We start from the raw sequence: 25407 nt of genomic DNA on the forward strand, positions 1-25407 counted from the left end.
TGGTCCTGTTTTCTTTCCCATAGACTGTAATCCATCAACAGACCCTAAATGTGTACTAACAACAAGAAAATCTCATGGAAAACAATAGTCACATTCAAAGACAGCTGACAGTAAAAAAGACAGTATTTTGCTGCCCAAAAAATTTGCTACTAGTTTTTTTTTTTTTATGCAGTATCAATTTTCTGATACCTTACACTGCAGTTTATATGACCGACCCTGAGTGAACACATACATAATTACCAGTATTAGTTTTTGTTAAACACATACATTATTAATATCTTTCATAAAGCGGGAAACCATTGATAACAGCTTCCTGATTTGTAGATGAAGGAGGTTAGTACCGCCCCATGTAGATATGCACGAGGTTCACACTGCAAATCGTATTGGACAGTGGAGTGCAAATACCTACAGAACCAGAACAACGTGGATACAATTTCAGGGTATGAACTTTATTTTACAGACCAAAAATAAAATTCAATAACTGTTAAAACCATTATGATTTTATAAGATAACAGACAATGACCTAACAGGATATTAAGTTTATTCATTGTGCATAAAATGCTAATTCAATCTGTCATGGAGAATGGCGGCTCCGGTTTTGTTATAGGTTAACCCTGGTTTCACTCATGTTAAAAATGAACACATAGCAGATAGATAATCATTACATGATGAAAATTCAAACTACAAAAAAATAAATAAATAAATAAAAAACAAAAAAAACAGGAGCAAATAGCTACCTATAACATTACCATGATCCAAGTAACGGCTTCCTTGTTTGATCAGTTGAAATAACAGACAAAATACAATCTTGAGGTGCATTAATTTAACCAGCTGTTTTCTTTTTATAATAGATTACACTATGTAACACAATTTTTGTTCCTGGGTAGTAAGTGTTATTTCCTAATTGCTTATGCCTCAAAAGTATAGAAAATGGCTGTTATTCCCCACAAACTTTGCATTTGTGACCATGCAGGTAAATTTCAAAATATCACTATTTCCAATGAGAAAACGGGCGAATGTGTGTCTTTTCGTTCACATAAAGTCAGACATAACTAAATAAAGTCAACATATGAATCCAAATTAACATGTATTTATACTAAAGTAATACAAAAATGACTACAAAAGATTTAGAAGCGAGTAGTTTTTCAAGATTTACGATTATACTGTAAATTTACAGTATAATCGTAAATCTCAACAAACTACTCACTTTATGTGAACGAAAAGACACATTCGCCCGTTTTCTCATTGGAAATAGGTAAATTTCAAAATATCACTGTCCAGGTCACAAAAGCAAAGTTTGTGGGGAATAATAGCCATTTTCTATACTTTTGAGGCATAAGCAATTAGGAAATAACACTTACTACCCAGGAACAAAAAAAAATAAATTGTTACACGGTGTTATCACTACCTTGTGTACTTCTGTTAAACTACTGAAACATGTGCATTAACAATTTATGTATTTATTTTTTCTTAATATATTAAAGCTGTCACGCAGGGACAGACCGGCAACATCATCACACCAGTCTCCACCCCTCCTGAGAGACACTAGGCTCCATGATGACAGTTGAACAGCGCCAGTCAAATGTTTTTCTTCTACAGCCTGCTGCATGTAATGTACACAGTGGCCGAAGATTGTAATAGAAACATTTCTATTTCAGAGAACCAGGGTTATGATAATAATCTAGCGTTCCCTTTCAAGTACGAAATGTATCCATTACATAATGGGTAATTATACCTAAGCTGTCACAAAGTGCATTACTTGCAGAACGATTTTAAGAGGGTCAGACGGCCTGCCACAATGGATTATTTATTTAATTATTTTTTACATATCAGGAATCAATTCTCTGCAGGTGCTTCGGGTCTCGACAGAAGCCGCCGTTAGCACTCTGGTCCCAAAGTCTGGCTAAAGTCTGTTAAACCTTGTGAAAGTATGGGGCGTGGCCCATACTGCAGCATTGCAAGTATCAGGGACAGATGCACCCTGGAATCACGCCCAAGAGGTAGAAATACTTTTGTAGAGTTACCAGCTGTTCAAATTGCCTCCAACTTTTTGTCCTGTCAACAAGATATGCTAATGGACTCTCTGACCTGCAGCGACCTCTTCAAGAGCTCATCCACTGCTGGGCCAAAAGTATGGCCTGGAGTGACATGAGCATCAAGGAGAAAAGCCTTGTCTACGTCTGGAACCTGTGCCTGGGAGAGCCACAACTGCCTTCGAGCGGCGATCAACAGCGCGAGGCGTCTGCCCAGTGCCTGTCCATTAGGCACAGCTCCTCTACCGTGTCCTGGCAGGGTCCGTGATTCACCGACAGCGCCAGCAGTAGTGTAGCCTGGCATGCCACAAGGGTGCTAGTAATGCTAGCCATGCGAGTGGCGGGGGATCTGCCGAATAAGTCTTTTTGAGGGTAGTCTCAGTGACCTTGCATTGCTTATTCGAGCAGGACACATTCTTAGCCAGGACTAGCAAATGCGGAGCCCAGACTAAAGAGGTGATCGACGGCGCCACCAGCGGGGGGGGTGTGTACAAGACCCAGCATCTCCGCCTTGTGTACCTTATACAATAATGTCAGCCGACCGCGAAACAGCCAGGGTTTGTTGCAGGGTGACCCCATAAGGACTGGATCACATGCAGAAAGTCCGGGTGAACAGGTGGACTAGAGGTCTGCATAGCTGGAGTCGAGGGTTAATCAAATATCGACCTCCTGGGCTCGCTCTGCTCAGGGCACCTGTAGCGCTGTGATGACATGTTTTAACAGGGCTGCGAGTTCCCAAGAAAAGGGAAGGGAAACTGAAAGTTTCCCACTCCATGTCCTCATTAGGGTCCTCTGAGGCTGCAAGAGACACAGAGTTGTCCTGCTGCCAGAAAGTTCCGTCCTCAACCTGCTGTTCCATCAGTGGAACCGGGAAGGGGGGGGGGGGGGGGGCAGATGGAGCAGTGTGCGTATCTAACATGCTAGTCAACAAAGACTGCTGCGCAGAGATCGTCTGCCACATTCTGTCCATCTGCTCTTTGAAACTTTCAGGCCCAAGGCTTCTCCTTTATCTTGTGCGGGGGTGGAGAGGAAGACGACGATGACGTTGAGGAACTTCTATCCTTGGAACACCACCAGGGTGAAGCAGAGGCGTGTGCAGGGTGTAGAGAGTATCTCTGCTCCACAGTGGGACAGTGCGACCGAGCTGGGGTGAGAGAGTCTGAGGGCTCCTTTATCAGGAGTGTCCTGTGAGGGCAGAGGACAGCTTGCAAAAAGAGCAACACTTCATGGCTTGAGATGCATGCTTAATCCCCAGACAGGACAAACAAAGTGTACGCCAGTCTTGTGTTATGCCGCATGAACTGGCAGACCCCAGGCATGATTACCATAAAACTGGCTTGGTGGTAATGCAGTAACATCATTTATTTATTTATTTTTGTAGTCGTAGTAGTATCCACAGCTATCAGTGCAGGCTGATTAGTACAACTGCAATGACAGGCAGACCAACATGTCACAGAACACTGTGCAATGCACTGGACCTGGATCTACCACTACCAGTAGTGTGCACGGGGCGATGCACGGACCTGTACTGTGCACGTTTTGGTATCAGTGCACGGGCCGGTGCATGGGCAGTACTGGTGAACATTGCACAGGCCGTTGTGGTACCGGTCAATGTTGGTGCGGCACCGAGGTTGCAGCGATCCGGTATGGTGCACGGACTGTACCGTTGAACAACACACGGGCCAGTGCTACTGGTGCAGCTGGCTCGGTACGATGCACGGGCAGCCGCGGTGGTATCAGATGGGGCAGGAAGCAACTACACAGACCACTGGTAACAACAACAGGGGTACTGCAACAGAGCCAGTGTGTGCTTGCTTGAGCTAAAAAGCCTTAACAACGTGGTGTAAAAAGATGCCCAACACTGCAGCATGAACAGAGACAAGCTCTCTGATCAGAAGGCTGCTGCTAATGGATTGGTCGGTGTAGCCGGCCAGCTGAGCACCAGGGTTTTTGTACAGTCAACAATCTGTTTCCAGAAAATGCTCCTAGATGAAACAAAAAAACTCGCATAGTACACCTGGAAAGAAAAACAGGAGAAAGCGACACACAGGCAGTTCCTACCACTACACAAATGAAGTGACAGACACTGTGCAATATACACACACTCAAACTTGCATTAAGAGACCACTCAAGGGACAGTCTAAGTGACACACCCTGTGTTATATTATGTCTCACAGCAATAATAAGCCGTGTGGTAATCAAACCAGTCTTTCTAAAGCTTGTTACTGAGTAAACCTGGGCCCTAGAAACAAAAAAACCCATGTTTCCCTCCATGTATTTTTAATGATACACTTCAACAAAGTCGTGTACAGGGAATGCAATCGGCAGAGCTGACTTTGAAGCCAAGTTACATAGGAAGTTTGAGATAAGCCATGTAAACACAGTACGAAGACAACGCAGACATCTCATCTACAGCCGTTCTTGAAGGTAATTATCTCATGAACCTGTAATTCAATATATAATATTGAATTTTTTTGTATAAAGTTTATGAACCCCAAAGGTGGAGCCACAAGGTACTGAATCTGAAGGTTCACATACTTTTTCACACATGAATATTGAATGTTGAATCATTTGTGGATAAATAAATGTTGAAAAAGTATCATGTTTTGTGTCATTTGTTTAATTAGGTTATCTATCTATTATTAGGACTTGGACTAAGATCTAATAACATTTTAAGTTTTCTCGGCACTATATATACAGTGCCCTCCATAAGTATTGGGACAGTGAAGTCAAAATTGCCATTTTTGCTGTACACTCAAGCAATATGAAAATACAAGTAAAAGAGGAATGAGGCAAAATTACAGAATGTCACCTTTTATTTCTGGTGTTTTCAATACATACATGTTTTACCAACTAAGAATAACCGAACTTTTAGAGTTCCATCCCCCCATTTTATGTGAGCATAAGTATTGGGACAATTCAACTTAAAGCAAATATAAGAAGTATAAAAGTTAGTATTTAATAGCAAATCCCTTGCATTCCATTAACATCACCAATCTCTTGGTATTGTCCTTTGAGATGCTTTGCCAAGCCTTTACTGCAGTAATTTGCAACTGTTGCTTGTTTTGGGGAGTTTCTGACTTCAGTTTCCTCTTCAGCAAGTGAAATGCATGTTCAATTGGATTTAAATCAGGAGATTGACTTGGCCAGTCTAAAACTTTCCACTCTTTTCCTGTGATGAACTCCTTGGTTGTGTTGGCAGTGTTTTGGGTCATGGTCCTGTTACATTGTGAAGCGCCGCACAATGAGTCTGGTGGCATTCCCTTGTATATTGGTAGCCAAGATGCTTCTGTACACTTCTGAAGTCATTTTGCTGCTGCCATCGTTCGATATATCATCAACAATAATGAGTGAGCCCGTTCCAGAGGCAGCCATGCATGCCCATGCCATGACACTACCTCCACCATGCTTCACAGGTGAGGTGGTATTCTTTGGATCATCTGCAGTTCCTTTTTTTCTTCACAAGTTTGCCTTCCCATCAAGTTTAATCTTAGTCTCATCTGTCCATAAAACTCTGGAACTGTACTGGCTTATCTCTGTACTTTTTAGCAAATTCTAATCTGGCCTTTCTGTTTTTGGTGCGGATCAAAGGTTTGTATCTTGCAGTGTAGCCCTTGTAATTCTGCTGCCGAAGTCTTCTGCAAACAGTAGATTGTGACACTTTCACCCCAGCATTCTGGAGGTTGTTGGTCATTTCACCGACACTTGTTTGAGGGTTTTTTTTTTTTTTTTTTTTTTTTTTACAGCTTTGGTCCAGTCATCAACTGCTGTTGTTTTCCTAGGCCGACCTGGTCAATGCCGATTGCTTAAGACACCAATGGTTTTTATCTTTTTCAGGACATTCCAAACTGTTGATTTCGCTATGCCCAACTTTTGTGCTATGGTTCTAATTGAGTTCCTCTTTTCTTTTAGCATCCAAATCGCTTGCTTTTCTTTCATAGACTGACACCAAACGCAGACTCCATAGGCAAAAGCAAAGGATAGAACTGAGACTACACATTCACAGCTCTTATGTGTGAACAATCAATGCAACAGGAAACACCTGATCAATTAGAAACACCTGTGAGCCAAACGTCGCAATACTTATGCTCACATAAAGTGGGGGAATGGAACTCTGAAAGTGCTGTTATTCTTAGTTGGTAAAACACATGTGTTAAAACAGCCAGAAATTAAAGGTGACATTCTGTAGTTTTGCCTCGTATTCCTCTTAATCATATTTTCATATTGCTTGAGTTTACAGCAAAAACAGCAATTTTGACTTCACTGTCCCAATACTTATGGAAGGCACTGTACATACAGTACACACACATATACACATTCAATACATTGTTACATACATATATCATATATATATATCTATAGACCATATATATATATTATAATATATATATATATATATATATATATATATATATATATATATATATATACACACACACACATACACACACACACACACACACACACACACACACATCTATCTAGGCCCAGATAGCTTGAATAATCTTCTCTGAGATACAATTCCAGCCAGAGTGACACAGAGGAGGGTGAAACGATCCGCGGTGGGGAGGTACAGGCAAGCCTCAGTCTCCCGCCGTGCAATAAGGTCGCGTACAAACTCACAAAACACACTGCAGTGGCCCTCTTGATCGATGGCAGGAGCTCTGCCGACAAGGAAAGTTTAACTGCTGGGGACGTTGTCAGATTCGCACGTACTCTTTATTTTTATATATACTCTGAGCACACTCTTAGAGACGTTTAGGAGGACATAAAGATGTTTCGGAATCCTGTAAGTGGATTTGTTCGTGTACTGGGCTTGCAACATATCCAGATGACTTTTAACCCTTTGTAGCCCTATGTCTTGACGACATTACAAATTTTCCCTTTCCAGTCCAATGCTGGACCCTGTCCGACATCATCAAAAAGACGTCAAGCACAGGTCTCGAGTTGTTTTTTTCTCCGTGGAAAAAGCAGAGAAAACATCTTTTCAATGGCCGATTATCGCTGTTGGAGACCAGTACCAAATTGCTTCGGAAAGGTTAACAAGTGTAATATTTAAACGTAGTGTGGATTTGCACTACTTCTGACTGATTTAGATAAAGTTCCGTTTGAGAATCCTTGTAGATCTTAGAGTTTGACGGAATCCTTCATAGTGGCTGCCGTTTGTGTACAGGAGGGTGCAACAATCCCCAAGATGTTCGGAACAAGTAGCCCTGATTGTTCGTTTGTACTGGGGCTTGCAAACCATATACAGATGACCTTTAACCCGTTGTAGCACTATGTCCAGGGCTCTTCGGTTTGTTTTTTTTCGGGATAGAAGTCCTGCTGGACAAACCTGGTGCGTAGGTCCGACAGCAGTGACCAGGACGTGTAAAAAAAGGTGGGGCTGGAGGCTGCAGATCTGCAACAAATGGACATATGACAACAGCCTAAAACCGATAAACTATAAAGAAACATTAAGCTATCTCGCATCCAGTTCTCAATTTGACAGTGCACAAGCTTTCTGATGGTTTTATCCCTACTAGATCTGAGCATTAGAGTGGTGTCTCATGGCACCTGTAAAGATAACTGCTTCTGCATCCAGTGCTCAAAGAATATCGCTGACATTTGCAAAGCTTTCTGAGATGTTATAATAATAAAATAATGACTTGGATTGCAATTTTGAGGAGTTTGGCGATAAAATGAGTGATCAGGAGAGGATTTATCAGTATGCACGACTATGAAGAGGTATGTGAAAAATACAGCGAAAAAGGGGTGGGGCTTGGCTGGAGATACAGTACTGAATGTCCTTTTGATATGCAGTGTCTTTTAAACCAATTTTATTGTGGGAAAAAAACACTTTTAAACAGCGCGTGTAAAAATAAATTGGACTTGACGTACCTGACAGGCGCTGAACAAATGGACCGCTAAGGGTTAAACAATCAAGAAAATCATACAGACTCATTAAATTTGAAGTTTTAACGAATCAGAGTATTACTACTACTCCTTTGATTTATTAAATACTTAATAATGGATTGAGTGGTTGCAAGCCACTTTGGATCCTTGCTAATAGGCAGTAGGGGCATTTCCAGTGCCTTTACAGGTTTAACAGCATTAATACTTCAGTTTGTTTATGGTTAGCTCTTAGGCTATAAAATGCAAAAAGCTAAAGTGTCCACCACTACGTTCTAGGACATTCAATATATCACTCTCTCCAACTAAAATATAAAATCAAATACCTTATAGCAAAGAGATATTCAGTTCAATTATATGCTTACCTTCCAAAATATATGAAAGTGTGGTGTAGGATATATTGAAAAATAAGAACTGGTCTTCAAAATGCAGAGACTAATTTCGACCAAACAGCAATCAGTTTTTCAGAGACCCTCGGGCATGGACCACGTCAGCTTGCAAGATCAACATTATCGAATGGGGTCTTGGTCTAGGCTTGCATAAGATTTTCCCTCCATTGAATACAATCAGAAGTCCCAAGTAAATATGATCATCACTCGGGGTTTAGGGTCACTCAGTGACAACTTGTCTATTTGTATTAATGTCTGACTCATAGCCTCCTGGGACCCCAAAGGGACAGGTGGGGCAGGTGGTGTCGAGCGTTCATGCAGCAACTCTGCAAGGACAGTTCCTTGGTGTGAAACTGCTGCCCAGAGCTTCTCCATTTGCTCTGAGTCTGCTGATCGCTGAGACAAGTGACTCATCTTCTTCCTCAGGGGAGAAGGAGAGGCAGACCATGAAGATGGCTTCCTACGTGGGCTTTCCCTTGGCACAAAGCCATGGGGCGAGGACAAAGCCTACTCTCTAACAGAGGGTGATGGGGCACAGCGCTCTAGAGCTGTGGGAGATGTTTCTCCAGCTTGGAGAAACACACACAGAACTCGTATAAACGGGTTCACCAATGCCTCACCAGGATAAAACCCAGGCATTATGCAAATACAAAGCAATGTACAGTAAAAATGTACAGTAGCTGTCTCAGCTACTAAAAAGACAGCAACAGGGCTGTTCAAGGCAACAAGACCTGCTTGGTACCAGACCTGATATGTAAAGGTCAGAAACCAGGACAGCATGGGGTCGGTTCGGAGCCTGTGGCACTGGGCCGGTATGGTACAAGTACGGTACCGGCCAGTTCGGTGCCTATAGTACCAGGTCGGTACATTATGATATCGATGGTACACTACAGTATGGTACAGAACCGGGATGGTACTAGTCGGTACCTGTTCGCTGCTTGTAGCACCGGGTTTGTACAGTATCAATGGTACCGTACTTAACCGCGATGGTATGTGTTGTGTACTGGTTTGGTAATGGAGCAGGTCGGTGACCTCTGTACCTGGGTATGGGTCTATTCGGTTCGCAGTTAACGCAGATAGCAATGTACAGGGATGCCCACCCATGTAAACTACTGGCAAAACCACTCAGTCAGTACCACACAAGACTGAGGGAAGTCTGCTTGCTAGTAAACTAGCAGCCCTTGTAATGGTGATGTCAAAGCTGTCACCAAAACAGTATCAAGATGCTGTGGGAGGGATTCTCGAAGCAGCTTCTTGGTCCTGTGCAGCACTGCGGAGCCCAGCAGCTGCTGTCACTACACGTGTGCCGCAGCATGCCATGCAGACAAGCCTGCGTATAGTCACTGTGAAAACAGAAAAATATGAGAAAAAAAAACATTTCTCTCATACAATATAGTAATACAATTACTTACGAACAGTATGTATTACCAATAATAAAATAACTCCAGCCGGAGCTATTGCAGCCAGGGGGGGAAGAGCACAAAGTCAGCCAACTTACGCTGCTTGATCCCTGCGAAGGGGTGACTCAAGCTGTCGGCTACATACAGAGTGAAGTAACTTACAAAAAATGATGGCGATTAAGAAGATTCAAGAAAATGCACAGAGTCCTTTTCTTCAATCAGTTGCCAGGTTTATTGAAATATGCAGGGAGTCTGGTCCCAGGTACAGGACAAACAGAATACTCATCATTACAATGTCTGCATGACATTAAATACCCTTCTGTATAGATGGTCCACCTCCCCTTTCTCTGACACTTAACCAATTGCAAAGGTAATTTAATTTATTGTGTGAGTGTGTGTGTGTGTGTGTTTAGTGTGACAACCTCTGAACTCAGTGCATTCTTCACACTCCTGGAGGTCCATACATCTGCCTTTTGTTATCTTCTTGGGACCCCCTTTGACCCCAGTGGCATTATCTCTTTCGATCTCTCTGAAGTCTTTAGAGCCTGTGCTAATTGCAGTTCACAGCATTGTTATCTTGTTAGCTTGCAGTCATTGTTGAGCAAGAGCTTGTAGATGCAACGTCTCTATCAATGGTTAGCAGTACATGCAATTTGAACCAAACAGTCTGCTATCTGCAATATTAGACTCTTTTCAGAAAAGAACACCAGTATAGCTCTGCGAGTCCACATGCGTAGCAAACTGCTAATCAATTCTCGATCCATGTTTTCCAACACAGAGCACAAGGTCACAGCAGGATTTAACAAACAACAGTGCTATAGTGCACAAATACGTGTAATTAGCAAAACTAATACAATGATTATTTGTAACATCACATATCATTTGTGTGAAACACAATAAATGTGAAAATTTATAACAGTAAGTCGAGTGCATCTGTAATTTGTCTTCGTCCATCTGTTTTCTTTTAGGGGGCTTTTTGGTTCAAAATGTCTCCATATGATGTGTATATAGTAGGGATGTCACTGTACACCGGTTTTACGGTAAACCGTGGTATAAACTGGTTTTGAAACTGCAACCATTTTTCTATACCAAGATTACCAAGCTCACAGTATCGGCGCGTTTTTGTATTCATTGTTTGTCCTTTGGTGAGCCGCACTGGCATTTTGTTTGTTTCACGATTTTAGTTTATGAATGAGCAAGACAGTGATGCAGCAACTGTTTCAGCCAATTGCTGGGTTGGTGCTGGCATTTAGCATTCCAACCAATTTGCACTAAGCAATACTATGCAAGGGCAAGCATTCATGGTTCATGGTTTTAATCAGAATAATGATTCATGGGTCTACAAAACCTTTTGAGATTGAAAGATGAAACCCTTAGCCTTTCAAAATACATTGTTTCCTGTAATAGTACGGAAAAATCGAGTTGAGTTTACTTATTTTAAACTGGAGCATAGATGTGCAAGCATGCAGGTATGTAATGGTTTTAAAAAGATGCTCAACCATACTCAACGTTAACGTGTACTCAAGATTCACGCTACTGTCACTCCACCTTCACAGGCCATTCCAGTCTCCATTCGGCGCTCACTCTACATTAACGCAGAATCCTGCGTGACTGTTGTTACTTTCACATTGCATGTACTGTACATAGACGTACAAATGTTTAACAGCAAATAAAAGCTGGTATACTTTTTGCAAAACTATGTGTATTTCATTTATTTATTTTTTTAAATATGTGCGCCTACATTTTTCAGTGTGCATATACATTTTTTTTTTTTTTTTTTACTTGGGTGCACATGTGTCCCTAACAAAAAAGTTAGCATACAGCCCTACTGTGGTATTTCTTCAAATCATTTTGGTGCAGAGATTTTTGAGCACAGTACATTTCAAAGCAGAGTAGCCTACATGAAGCAAAAAAACAAAACTACTATTGTTGAACCTTTCCAATTTCCAAAACAACCAAGACCAATCTGAGTGAGTCAGTTCAGCACAATACTCAACATGTTAGGGCCTTTTGTATTACTATTTGAACATCTTGACACAAAAACTTGACTAAACATGTATGCGCCTAAAACGGGTACAAAACAAAAGCACTTACAGCAGCTGAAAACCTAAATTGTCTTTGACTTGCATGAATTGCAAGCAACAGCTTTATTTTTTTAAAAAATATTGCTTGCATATAGTAGTATCTATTATTATACAGCACATAAAGTGTTTAGCCAAACATTATAATTTATAACTGTAAGACCTGATAAAAGCACTTTCAGAACAGACCGGTTTAAAAACACATATTACTCCACATTACTATTATGGAAAATGCATGAAACACTTAAAATGCATACTTTAAATGTTCAATAAAAAAGTGTATGATAGAGGTTTAAGATTTACAATTTTAATAGGTTTACAAGGTACACGGGGGAAAAATCTGCTCACTTAATTTTACAAATGCTCATTAAACTTTAGAAAATGCACAGAACATTATCCGCAAATAAAAACAAATAACAAAAAAGCAGAAAAAGGTTTCAGAAATGTTTAATTAGCTTTTATCTAGAATTGGCAGACAACATATCTCTGTATACATATTTTGAAAATGATAGAAAAAACTGTAATCGCTAAACAACCTAAAGCAAGAAGGGATGGGTCAACTTGATTTGTACTTAACACTGAAAATAACTAATGAATGAATCTAAATAAAAGCAGCACAAACCTTGTGGAAACTCCTGGGTCACATGAATTCAACACTCCTGGCCTTCTGTGTTACGTTTCCGTACTGAACTATAGCACTGTGGTGCCAGTTTTTCAACAAATCAGTGAACTTTGGAGTCTTGCCAAATCAGTCTCACGTCTCACTCTGCAAACTGACTCCAGGGCTCACAACAAATAATCTTGTGCACTAAAAGTGATAGCACTTCACTCACTGACCTGAAACAAACACTGTACGAACGGGTGCATGCACATCACCTGACCAGTGCTCCATAGTTCAAAACTAACGGTATGTTCAGATTTCTTATAACCATCACACAGAAACAGCTACTTTGTGTTATTTTATATTTATTTAAAAATGTTCCAGTCATTTAAAAAAATGTATACAAGTTTTGTTTCACTCTAAAGTTCAAAAAGTCTAATCAGAAGTTTTTTTGGAAAGTCTAGCTGGACTTCAGACTCCCAAATCTCTTATGCAACCCCTTAAAACATCTCCAGCTTTTACTGACAATCACCTCAATTAATAACCCTATCATCAGATGCACTCTTAAAATTCAGCATTATCTCCAATTTGTTTCAATCCACTCTTACTCCCTCCAAATATGGATAAAACCTTTAAATGGAGAGAAACACATCTGAATTCCAATTATCTGCAACTTTTTTCATTATACTCTTTTTTTCTATTTTGTAAGAAGCAAACCTATTTTCCTTAACACGATCATACCGAAATGGGCTTCTAGGACTGCGATCATGTAAACATGATTAAAAAAAAAAGGACTTGGTTTTGATAACCTACAGGGCCACCATACTTTGCAGTACAGGCATGAAACATATCATTGCATAGAGGAGGGACTGACATTCACTTCCTGATAGTTTTTATACATGTAACTCTTTACATGTACCTGTCCTGGGAGGAGGAAGCCCGGGCCTTCCTGGGTTACCAAACAAATGGTCAGATATTTTGCTTCATGATATAGTTGCAGGATGTATAGGGGGAAATATGCTACAGTGATCAGTGGTAAGACTTGTGTGGGAATTGTACTCTGTGTTATGGAAATTAGCCTTGTGTTAAAACATAAACCATCTGACAACATCTAGACAACTTTTAAAGCTCTGACATTCCCTTATGTTCAGGCTTTTTACTAGTAGTGTATGGAAAGGGCTGAAACAACTACTGTACATGTATACCTGTAAGTCTCCTTGGATAAAGCCATCTGCCAAATAAACTAACAATAATTCCTCTGACATTTACAGTCACTAGGCTTTAAGATAATAACATCTGTTTGATATAAATACTTTATAGTGTTTAGTAAAGATATAGTTGCAATATGTCATACGTGTTTCCGTTGATCTGCGTTCTGATAATTGAAATATTACATGCAATGTTCACTGTTAAACAATTGTTTACAAAGATCCTGTTCGTTACAGGTGGCGATATTGGTTAGATGATTAGTGAATGAGATACAGTATATGATTAGTGGAGACGATTGTGAGGAGATCAAGCATCTTGCCTCTGCGCAAGAGGCTGACAAATGCATGCTGCTCCAGGGCATGAAGTTAAGGTCATGAAGGGCAAGTCAAAGTTGCCTATGTTGGGTGTGAAAATGCAGGGACACTAAGGCAGTTCTGGAGGCAGAAAGGCAAAACATAAATCCAATCCAAGGGCACCAAGGCAATTTCATATCCATTTATAAAATAAAATAAATAAATAAAAAATACAGAGAGTCTATTATGTTGCCGAAATGTTAATTTAAACAAACAAAAATCAATGTTTTCTGGGTGATTCACACTAATTGTTACACAAATAAAATACAGGTCCCTTTTCCATTGTAAAAATAAAATGGTATAAAAATATCCAATTTAAAAACAAACTTTCATAATGAAAAAAACAAAGGGTAATTTGGCAAAAAATAAATATTTCACGGTATTTTTACTAAAGTCTGTCACCCTGTTAATAAGAGCTAAATATAGCGTGTGTCTGTGTCCTCTAATTAAAGCTTTTTAAAACCCTCTCTGCTATGTGTTTCATAAATGTAGGTTAAGCAAGTTCACTGGATTTCATATAACAAGTTGTCCGCTGGTGAAGCAAACATTTAATCAATGTATTTAAATGCTAAAAATAGCATTCTTTCAGAAATTAAGATTTTCACTGAGAATTGGATATTATTACTACAAGGCACTGGTTCTAATTCATGGAAATTGTGAAATTCATGCTCACCATGAAAAAATACAGCCTTTGTGATACAACAGCACAAATAAGCTATGTCAGTGAAGGGTTGGAATGTAATAACTATAGTGGTCAAATGAGTTGTTCAGTCTGCAGTGTGTCTGCGCAACTGTAGTTTGCCATACCATATATTATCATAGAATATTTGTGTAATGTGGTATATGTTTTATGTTTTTCATTTTTTTCCTTTTTTTTTAACTAAGCGGTAAATTCAAAAAGGAAATTTAAACATAGCAGAGACATCAAATCTATGGGTGCATGGCATGCAGAGATAGATGCTAAATACACCTTCAAAGTGGAAGGTAACCTACCAGCATCAAGCAGTTCTTGCAGAAACTAAGATTGCTGACATAGGGCAAGATATTGGGTAATGGCTTCCAGCCAGACACCAAGCTTGGAAATAACTCCACTTACAGAAGTACAAAGACCTAGTGGAGTCTGCCCTAGCACTCTGCAATGTACCCATAACCGCATCTGATAGCCCTAGGGCTAACCAGCAGTCCCTTTCAGGGGCCAGACCCATAGCCTGGATTTATAGCTACATGTGACGACATTGCATAGTAAGCTTCCAATGATTATTACACATGTAGAGTTTGTAAAAAAAGATTTCTTCACTTACCTAAGAAAATTGGAATACTGTTATAACTTGTTTAAACAAAACTACGTTGATAATAAGTAGGCTATCCTGCTGCAGTCGCAGGTCTGTGTTAATTTTAATTGAGACATTGGTTGTGTTCTAGCACAGATTTCCACAGTTTTACACAGTGCTGCACAGAATTGCAGAGATACGCTGTAGACGTCACCCAATGTTACTGCGGGAGGCTGGCTGCGGCTGTGAATTAAAGGGACGAAGCAAAGATCACAAGTGGCCTGCTAATCGTAATGCAAATAACCACTAAAACTACTGCTGCCACCTTGTTAGCGGAGGCAAACAACAATTTATGATTATACAGTGAAGACGTGAACAGCCTTGTCAACGCTACATTAAATACTTTAAACAAACATAATGTACTAAATCTGTGACAAGTAATGTATAATTTTACAATAAAGTTAATGTTAATCAATTACATTAAACTGACTGTTTAACACTATGTAACACAATTTTTGTTCCTGGGTAGTAAGTGTTATTTCCTAATTGCTTATGCCTCAAAAGTATAGAAAATGGCTATTATTCCCCACAAACTTTGCTTTTGTGACCAGGACAGTGATATTTCAAAATATCACTATTTCCAATGAGAAAACGGGAAAATGTGTGTCTTTTCGTTCACATAAAGTCAGAAAAAAACAACATATGAATCCAGATTAACATGTATTTATAATAAAGTAGTTTTTCGAGATTTACGATTATACTGTATCACTGTCCTGGTCACAAAAGCAAAGTTTGTGGAGAATAATTGCCATTTTCTATACTTTTGAGGCATAAGCAATTAGGAAATAACACTTACTACCAAGGAACAAAAAAAATAAAAAAAATTGTTGCACGGTGTAATCCAGACAAATGTAAACCAGCACAATGAAAATGTATGTTGAGCTGCAAGGTTTGGAGAAGGTGTTTCTCTAGAAGCTGCGTGTAACGTCAGAAAGACAGCAGCCAAGAGCAACCAACATAGCAAGCTCTGGGTAACAGAACGCAGCTGCAGGGGGACCAGGATAGCTCCACGCACTTTGAAAATGTATAGGAGCTAGGGAGAAGCGGAGGTACTTCCTGTGCTCTGGACGAATTGGAAAGTGAAAGTCTGCGTCCCTTAAGTCCACAGTGGAGAACCAGCTGGACAGACTGGAGAATGTGAAGGTGCAATAGCATCTGGAACCTCCTTTCTTTTAAGAACCTGTTGAGGAGCCTCAGGTCTAGGAGGGGGCAAAGCCTTTTTTTGGGTACCAGAAAATACCTGGAGTAGTACTCCTCTCCGTGGGAGATGGGGTCTACGAGACAAATGGCTTGCTTGCACAGCAAGGCGGACACTTCCTTCTGAAGTACCGAGGCCTGGAGAGGGTTCGTCATGAAAGTATTCGTGATACCTCGAAAGGGAGGAATTCCCAAGTGGAACTGAAGCACGTAACCATTTTGCACAGTGGCGAGCACCCAGGAGTCTGACGTGGAAGCACGCCAGTACTGTAGCAGTTGTGCCGAAACAGGGGTCTGAGGCAGCCAGCCTTCAGGTACCCTGCTCCGACTGCTGAGGCTGCGGTGGCTGTTTAGGGCACTGGCCCTGGAAATGCCTCCTGAGACAGTGGTGTGTGGGCAGGCCACTTCCTGCGTTCCCTCTGCCTGCTGAGTGGGTCTGGTTGTTTGCTGCTGGCGTGCCCTGTAGGTGATGCCTTAGGTCACCCAGTAGAGTCGTGGGGACTGGAAGTGCCCTGGTGACAGTCCGCGTCTGAGGAACACCAGTGGGTCGACCTGCCCCACGTGGAAGCGTGGGGAGGGAGCAACACGGCCACCTGCCAGGCCACCTCGCGTAAGATCTCCTCCACGGCTGGTCCAAAGGTAGCAGCGCAGCCTTATGTTCATCAGGTCCTCTGGCTTGTGACAGCCACAGCTGTCTACGAGCCACAATAAAGCTAGCCAGGCTCTGGCCATGAGCTTACCCTTGGAGACTGGAGATCTGCAGCAGCGTGCTGGACAGAAGACGTAGCTGAGGGAGTGTGGCCACTTGCAGGACACCATCCATATAAGCTGCGAACACACTCGCCGTGTTTGACAGGCAAGTTTCCTGCGCCTCTGCTGCATAAGCTCGCTTAGGATGCGTCTCCGTCACCTTACACTGAGAGTTCGGGTATGCCGGGTCTCCAGACTACCCACCCACCGGTGGGGCCTTAACCAGAGCTGCGATTGTGGAGTCTACCAGGGGGAACCCCGCTAGGCTAAGCTTTTCTGTGCCTTCTACAGAGGCAAGAGGTGTGGCCTGCTTCAGCAGGCTAGGATCTGAGGCCGGACGATCTTAGGAGAAGCGTACTTCTTCTATGAAATCCGAGAAGGCCGGGAACTTTTGAGGGCAAGGAGCCATCGTCTGCATCCGAAAAACGGACCAGCATGGTTCTGCCGCTGGCGTTCAGGGGACCTGCAGGAAGGCTGCAGCGCGTCCCATAAGTGCCGAAACTGAGCTAGGCAACGGAGGAGCACTGGCACAAAATTATGCCTACCCTAACCATGCGGTCACATACACACCTGGTCAGCGCGTAGTGTACCAGGGGAACACAAGGGCCGAAGCCGTGTCGGGCGAGTTGAAGCAGATAGCAAAAACCACAGTAGAATAGATAGTATAAGGGAGAGCACACTATTTTTTTACAAGGTGTACGACAGCAGGGATGTGGCAAGGCCTAGCCCCGTGGAGGAACAGTGTACTCTCAGAAAGAAATAGACATCCACCCACAGGTGACTGCACAGGCAGTCGCTCACAGACAACAGACAGATAACAAAGAGTGTTTGGCAAAGGAAGGCAAAAGGCTCTGTCTTTTTAGTCACTGATTCTGGAAAAGTGGCAATCCAGCTTTCAGCAAGAATGCAAGGGAAATACAAATGGACTCAATTTGACCTGAAGCTCTTTTCTATCAACACGCTCAGCTCAACACATAGGTCTTACCGTAGCGCCTTGAGAAGAAAAAGAAAAATGGTTCCTCTGCATGACAGTTTTATTCCCTCGGTGGCTGGGACCGAGTGCACGATTCCAGGAAGGGACCTAATTTCCGCTTAGCGGAACTGACCAGCTACCCTGTGCATTCCGGGGAAATTAAAACTAATGCAGCAGTCATGGCGAAATCCAGAGAAAACTTGGTGTGGAATTATTTTGGATTTCAGCCAAATGACAACCGCAATCTGGTTGAAGGCAGACAGCCAAATATCAAAAGTGTTTCTGTAGTTTCTTGAGTTCTTTTAGTTTAAGTGAATCCCCACAGCAAAGATAACTAAACAGGAATGTGCTAGTTCCTGCACAAAAAGGAGTTCATGGATGCTTGTTTATTTTGTCATTACAGTGCATTTGCTATAAGCTGCAAAAATACACTTTGCAGACAGGTGTCATTCAAACTCTACCACATGTCAAAAATGTTAGTGATGTTTTTATATTCTTTGGATTTTGTAGTAGTCCGTATTTTGTGTATTTGTGAAAGCTGTAAAACTCCTGTGTTTTGAATTGTATACATGAGCGTTGATCAGGATGAATGGAGACTTCATTGCTAACATATCAATAAATAAAAAACTAGAGTTAACAAGCAAACTGTGAATACTTAACTGTCTCCATTTGTAGACGTTTACTCTGTGACATGGGTAAATAGCCAACTTGATGCAGTTAGTGCTTTGCTTAAAAATGTGGATGCAGTTATTTGCCATTTGGAAAATATTGCAGCATCTTCACAGTCTGATGTCACATAACATCTCCCTACAAGTACAGTGCCTATAGAAAGTCTACACCCTCTTTCAAAATGTGCACCTTTTGTTGCCTTATAGCCTGGAATTAAAATGCATTAAAATAGTTTTTTTGTTTTTTTTTCCCCCCATTTGTCTACACATCCTACCTCCTACCCCACAAGTTCCAAGTGAAAAAAATATTCTAGAAATTTGACAAATCTGTTGAAAGGCACAGATCAAGGGATCGGTATAAGAAAAAAATATCAAACGCCTTGAATATCCCTTGGAGCAGTTAGGACAATTATTAAGAAGTGGAAGGTGTATGGTACCACCAAGACCCTGTCTAGATCACACCATCCCTCCACATTGGATGACCGAGCAAGAAGGAGACTGATCAGAGGGGCTACCAAGAGGCCAATGGCAACTTTGCAAGAGCTACAGGCATTTATGGTCAAGACTGGTCAAAGTGTGCATGTGACAACAATATTCCAAGCACTCCACAAATCTGGCCTGTATGGTAGGGTGACAAGCAGAAATCCATTACTCAAGAAAGCCCACCTTGAATCCCGTTTGAAGTATTCAAAAACACACCTCAGGAGATTCTGCACCCAGGTGGCAAGAAGTTTTGTCGTCTGACGAAACTAAACTAAAACCTTTTGGCCTAAATGCAAAGTGTTATGTTTGGCGCAAACCCAACACAGCGCATCACCCAAAGAACACCATCCCTACTGTGAAGCATGGTGGTGGCAGCATAAAGTTATGGGGATGTTGGTATTACATAATTTTTGTCCCCCTTAACAGTGTGGAGTATGTTGTGTAGATTAGTGGAAAAAATCCTCATTTAAATAAGGATTATTTAGGCACTGACACAACAAAATGTGAAAAAAGTGCAAGGGGATGTAGACTTTCTACAGGCACAGTATAGTGGGCTAAAGTAAAAAGTGTAGCCACAACTAGAGTAAGCACAGTCAACAGAAGGCTTATTTTTTTATAGTAGATGAACAGTGTGACTGGCTCATCACACAGACCTAAGACATGATACTTCATTGAAGAACAAACTCTAATAGAGATGAAATATTGTTGTCATCCGTAGTATGACTTTGATAAACTGAAGATGTGGAGAATTGTTCTGTGCACTCAACTGGTAGGGTGTGCCGATTCATCGATTCACAGAGTGAACCGTGATATTTTTCTTAACGTTACGATTATCGATACAGTGACCCCTGTATCAATACACTGTTTTTAAAGTAAAATTTCATCTGCTACCAAACGTGAGTATTCACTAGTTTGTGTCTACACTGAATTAGACCATATTGTTTATTAGCATGTACTCTCGCAGTCTCACCTTCCATTCACTGTGTTCAGGGTGTTTTTGTCAAGACTGCCCGCAGCGGAGTGAAACGGAAGCTGAGCGGAGGCGGGTTATGAATGTTGATAATCCCATTAGGGTTATGGCGAGATTCAACCTGCTCTGGCCAGTTTAAAATCCAGTGGATTTTTGTTAACCAGAACAAGTAGCTCACTTAGTATTCCTCAAGAAAAAACTCAAAATATAAAAATGTTATTTGTTTTAAAATTAATCTGGATTTAGAGAAGAACAGTTTTTTTTCTTTGTCAGATTCAAAACTTCTGTTTCCAAGAACTGCACACATTAATTTTATTAAGGACTGCAAATTACTCACATAACTCACATCCAGTTTACTCACATAACGTTTTAATACACTGACGCGCGAGAAGGGCGGTAACAAATAAATAGACAATAATAATAACAACAATTTAATCTAATATAATAATATAGTGGCCTGCGTGTAGTTTTTGACAAAGTACTCCATTAGTGCAATGAAGGAGTTTAATTTCAGCACAGCTCACAGCAAGGCAAGATCAACAAGAAGCAAAATGTACTTTTGGAGCATCAAGGCCCCTGCAATACAAGACTGTCTGAAAGTCTAGACAGCATGTACTGTAACACAGACATCTCTTATGATTTACATGTTGCCATTTATTTACAAATTGCAGAGTGTTCGTTTTGCTATTTTGGATATTAAATACACCACATCAAGCAAATTGTGCTAATGAAAATATCTAAAATGTATGACAATCTAAAAGCTACATTCTGTGAATAGCAGTTTATTTTACTGCATTCCATTTCATATCTCTCTCTCTCTCTCTCTCAAGAGATTGTCAGATATCATCATGTGGGGAATCTGCTGTACCATTAAATCAACTCTTGACGGTAAACAATGTCCCTGCTGCTAGAAGTTCTTGTTAGAAATGTCTTGAATGCAACTGTTCATTAAGTTTTTTTACACACACAACAGTACTCACACGTTTAGTCACCATCACAACTGTTGCATGAAACTGGGGTTACTGTATCCTGCTGGTGTTAACCCTTTAAGAATCAGGATCAAGTTAACATTATCATCAGAGGAACTAGTTTAGAGAGAATTAAAAAAAAGGGGGAAACACTGTAAATCTGATGTATTTGACTTAAAACACGAGACAGTTAATGTTATATAATTAATATAACATTTATCAAAATCAAGAAACACGCGTACCTGTTTCGTGTATGCAGTATTCTGCGTTTGCTGTATCCAATTCATTAAATACATGCAATTAAAACAGTACAAAAAAAAGCACAATTCCCGAATTAACGCTGAACTTTTATTCAGAACCAGTCTGAAATGAATCGTTTCAAAGTGCACAAAATCTTAATCCAACATGCAAGAATCACAAACTGAAGGGCAAATATTCAAAGCCCTTATGAATGTTCTCATCTTTCTCGCAGCTCTGCTTGCGCTGCGAATGTTTTGCGTAAAATCGCAAGTGAGTGAAATCTAAGAGTTGGAGAAACTGCGATCATCGCAGCGCTGCGGGAAATGAATAAATTAACATGAATTAACACAGGAAATCAACCCCAACTCTCTCAAGGTATACAACCATCGCAACTTTTTGCAAAATGAAGACGCATTATTTGGGCTTGACGAGGCATAGACCCAGCACCTCTTCAGCTAATAAAGTTAAGAATGTCATTAAATGTTTTGCCCTCAAATACGTTTTGTTAATTCTCAACACAGTTTTATCCATTCGGCAAGTTCTGCGTGCGCTAAATTCCACTGCGATTGACATTTAATTACTTTACCATTTACTGCCATAAAGATGACACTAGCTGCGAAAGGAGGACTGCGACTTTGCGTCATTTGTTTACTTGATCTGAAAAACGTCGTGAACAATACAATCAAATTTCTACACTACTTGGTTTGATTGAATGAGTAGTACACAACAAGCTTAAATATGAAAGCTGAACATTAATTTAAATAAACAATACATTTTTAATGAAAACAAATATTGCGCCTACATCACTAAAGAGAAAATTGGCTTGTGTTATTTTTAAACACCACTGCTTCCGATTATAGAGTAGAATGTTGCATATCCAACAGTCACATAACCGCCGAATCAATTAACCACCTCATTAAATAAATAAATAAATAAATAAATATAAAAAAGTAGGCTATGAGAGTAATGGCATTGGCAGCGTGTATCAGTCAGCTGCGTGTAGCAGTGAAGTTTCAATACACCAGTTGAGAAAGCTTTTTTTGTGCAATGTGTTTATATCATGTAGCGCACACTTGCAGATATTGGCAGCATCTTCTTGCAGCTTTTAGACGCATTTGATTTAAACAAAGCAAGCTTCAAAAACGCAATGCTTAATGAACGTTTGTTTAAAATAGTCAAAGCAATATTCAAACTGTGCTGCTTACCGGCTTTTGGCAATATCACGAAAGTCGCAATGTACCGTGACAGATATTAAGAAACCAGACCAGAGAGGCAGGGACTTCCAGTGTTAAGAAAGAAGCCATCAGTCGCAGCCATGTTACTTTACATTTACTGTTTGTTTTGTATTTTTTTTTAAAGTTGCGTGGAGATGGCTTATAGCAAAACTCATTGCAACACTATTTGTAGACTAATTAATCTTGTTTACGTTTGCTTACTTTTAAAGCAAAAAATGTCCCCATGTTTAAAGCAGTTTGCGTGTTGTTTTTGTTCACTAACCTACTTATGGATGTGTAAATGCTTTTAATATAGATGTTCGCAAATCTGATTCAAATATCCACCTATACCCCAGTCCACAGGGGGTCGGATATGTAATGTTGTACTGTACTACCGCTTAATAACAGGAACAACATTTTATTTAGCGTCAGTGTTGAACTTAAACATGTTCATACCTGCCTGTACCCCTACACCCATACAAGAACACTGTGCTGCTAACTTCCCCCATCCAAAACAATAAAATCGGTTTGGATCTCTTTCCCCTTTTTTCAATGAATATAATTTAATTAATAGAGAATAAAAACAAACCAAGCTAACAACTATCTACCCTAAACAGAAATGTATTTATTTATTTATTGCAACCTCCACAAAACTGCGGGTTCTGTTGCCTTCACAGCATTGACATCTAGCTAGATATTACTACAGCGCAGACTGTGGGTCAAACCAATGTTTGTGCAGGGTGCGTTTTTTTTTTTTTAATCAATTTTGGCCTTCTGGAGTCATCTGAATGCCTTCCCACTTTTTATTTCATTTTAAACCGTTTAAATGCCAAACCATAACAAAATATAGAATCATAGTGCATATACACAGAGCAAGAAAAGTGAACTGGCAAAATACATAGCTCCCCCCACCACCACCACCAAACAGCAGTGGCACTGCCCCCTCTGCCCCACGGGTTACGTGCCTATGTATACAGGCATATTTTTCTTTTTTTGTCTTGCATTTGCTTTAATTTATTTTTCTGCAAATTACTCCTGTTTTGGATATATAATGTAGAATACATGATTATAAAACTAACACTAGAGTACAATACTCTTTCATATAAACGTGTTATGATTTTGAACGTGTGCTGGGACGGTATTATTGTCATTGCTTGCGCCCTGCACCTCTTTCTTTACAAATTATGCATTGGTAATTAGTATTGTTTAAAGTAAACCACAAATTTCGTCTGCAGGAAAACTTTCACCTATGGTTCCACAAGTCAATGGGAGAACAGATCCTATGCAAAAGTGTGTAAACAATACTTACAATTTGAGACCCTCAAGAATTTTTGCTAAGAAACACCCATTTTCATTACAATTTAGATAATTAGTGGTAAAGAATTCAAGTTACTATACAATTTTGGAAAGGCTCTTCGTCAGGGGTCTACTGTCTCCCTGCTTTCCCAATTAAAAGCCCTTTTTAAATTTGACAGTTTACGATGTAAGAAATAGTGTTGATAAATTTGCTCTGTTGCTAGAGATGGTAAGCAACACAATTCTTATCATTCAGCAAACTTGCTGAGGAAAAAAATTCTCACATGAAATGCCCTGTCATCAATGTACTGTACCTGCATACTACTTACACTTTACACCCTTACAGACTGCACCATTTTTGCAGGTTGCTTTTCAAACTGTTTTTGCTTATTTCAGTTTTTAACTTGTAATTTTTCTTAGATGTCATTTTCAGGAGTACATTTAGAAAACTGTACATGCAGAACAGATTTGTTGTACTTGGCCGAATAAAAATCTGCCAAGCTAATAGCAAAATTTTAATAAATAAATACAATTAAAATAAATAAATAAAATACATATACATTATATACACACACACACACATCAATGGTAAATAAACCATGTCGCTTCACCTATACAAGAGAATGATTACAAAACTACCTTCTTACCAATAAGTGTAGTACACCAATGCCAGCATCAGCAGCATAGCACAAATTCCAGAAAAAATTGTAACGCTGGTCCGGGTTGCCAACATCTTTGGCGGCTTCCCCCACCACCACCTCAGTTTGCAAGAGAACAAAAGGGAGTCAGTCTTCACCAAGGTAGAAAGGCACGTAAACCCATGGAGAAGATTATGATGACAGAAGCAGAGAGAGCAAATCAAAGAGGTCTGAAAACTGCTTCCTCAGCAAAGAGTAACTTCTAATACCTACACAACGATAAACCAAACCTAATTCCCAGGAACCTTTAACAAACATCCACTTTCTTGGCACTAATAATTGAATTCTCTGGCTATTTTAAAGTTATATTGTCACACACCAAAGGAAAGCTAGTGTACAACATTTTATATTATTTATAAATAAAAACTGCAGCAGTATCTAACATACCATCCTTGTTCTAATCCTTAAATCAGCTTATTGTGTATTAGCCTGCTACAGGCACCCTGGATCAGTCACATTGCATTTTCATCACATAGCTCCTGGGTACACAACAGCTGTGATACTGCAGCTTTACCTAATGTAGCTGTGGGTTGGCTGAGATATGGGGAGGGAGGGGGGTCAGGGGACTTAATGTCCCAATATGGCCTACAATCTATGAGCAGGAACATACATTAGTCAGAGCTCAATGGACGGGTCAAAGGCACAACACACACAGATGACA

The 25407-nt window shown here is 40.4% G+C and overlaps 1 protein-coding gene across 4 annotated transcripts in view; it reads right to left on the reverse strand.

Moving 5' to 3' along the window:
• LOC121320443 (1-acyl-sn-glycerol-3-phosphate acyltransferase gamma-like) overlaps positions 1 to 25407 on the reverse strand; it is a 68658-nt gene that overhangs the window by 29343 nt on the left and 13908 nt on the right. The window contains exon 1 of one of the 4 annotated variants that reach the window (XM_041258778.1): positions 24696 to 24966. The exons of 1 other annotated variant lie outside the window; for it this stretch is intronic. The gene's annotated coding sequence lies outside the window, so the exon portion shown is untranslated. Of the gene's footprint in view, positions 1 to 12417; positions 12477 to 16451; positions 16463 to 24695; positions 24967 to 25407 lie in introns of those variants that run through there. 2 more of the 4 variants (XM_041258777.1, XM_041258776.1) reach the window with 2 other exon arrangements.

The sequence above is a fragment of the Polyodon spathula genome, chromosome 9 (genome assembly GCF_017654505.1).
Source record: "Polyodon spathula isolate WHYD16114869_AA chromosome 9, ASM1765450v1, whole genome shotgun sequence".
NCBI lineage: Eukaryota > Metazoa > Chordata > Actinopteri > Acipenseriformes > Polyodontidae > Polyodon > Polyodon spathula.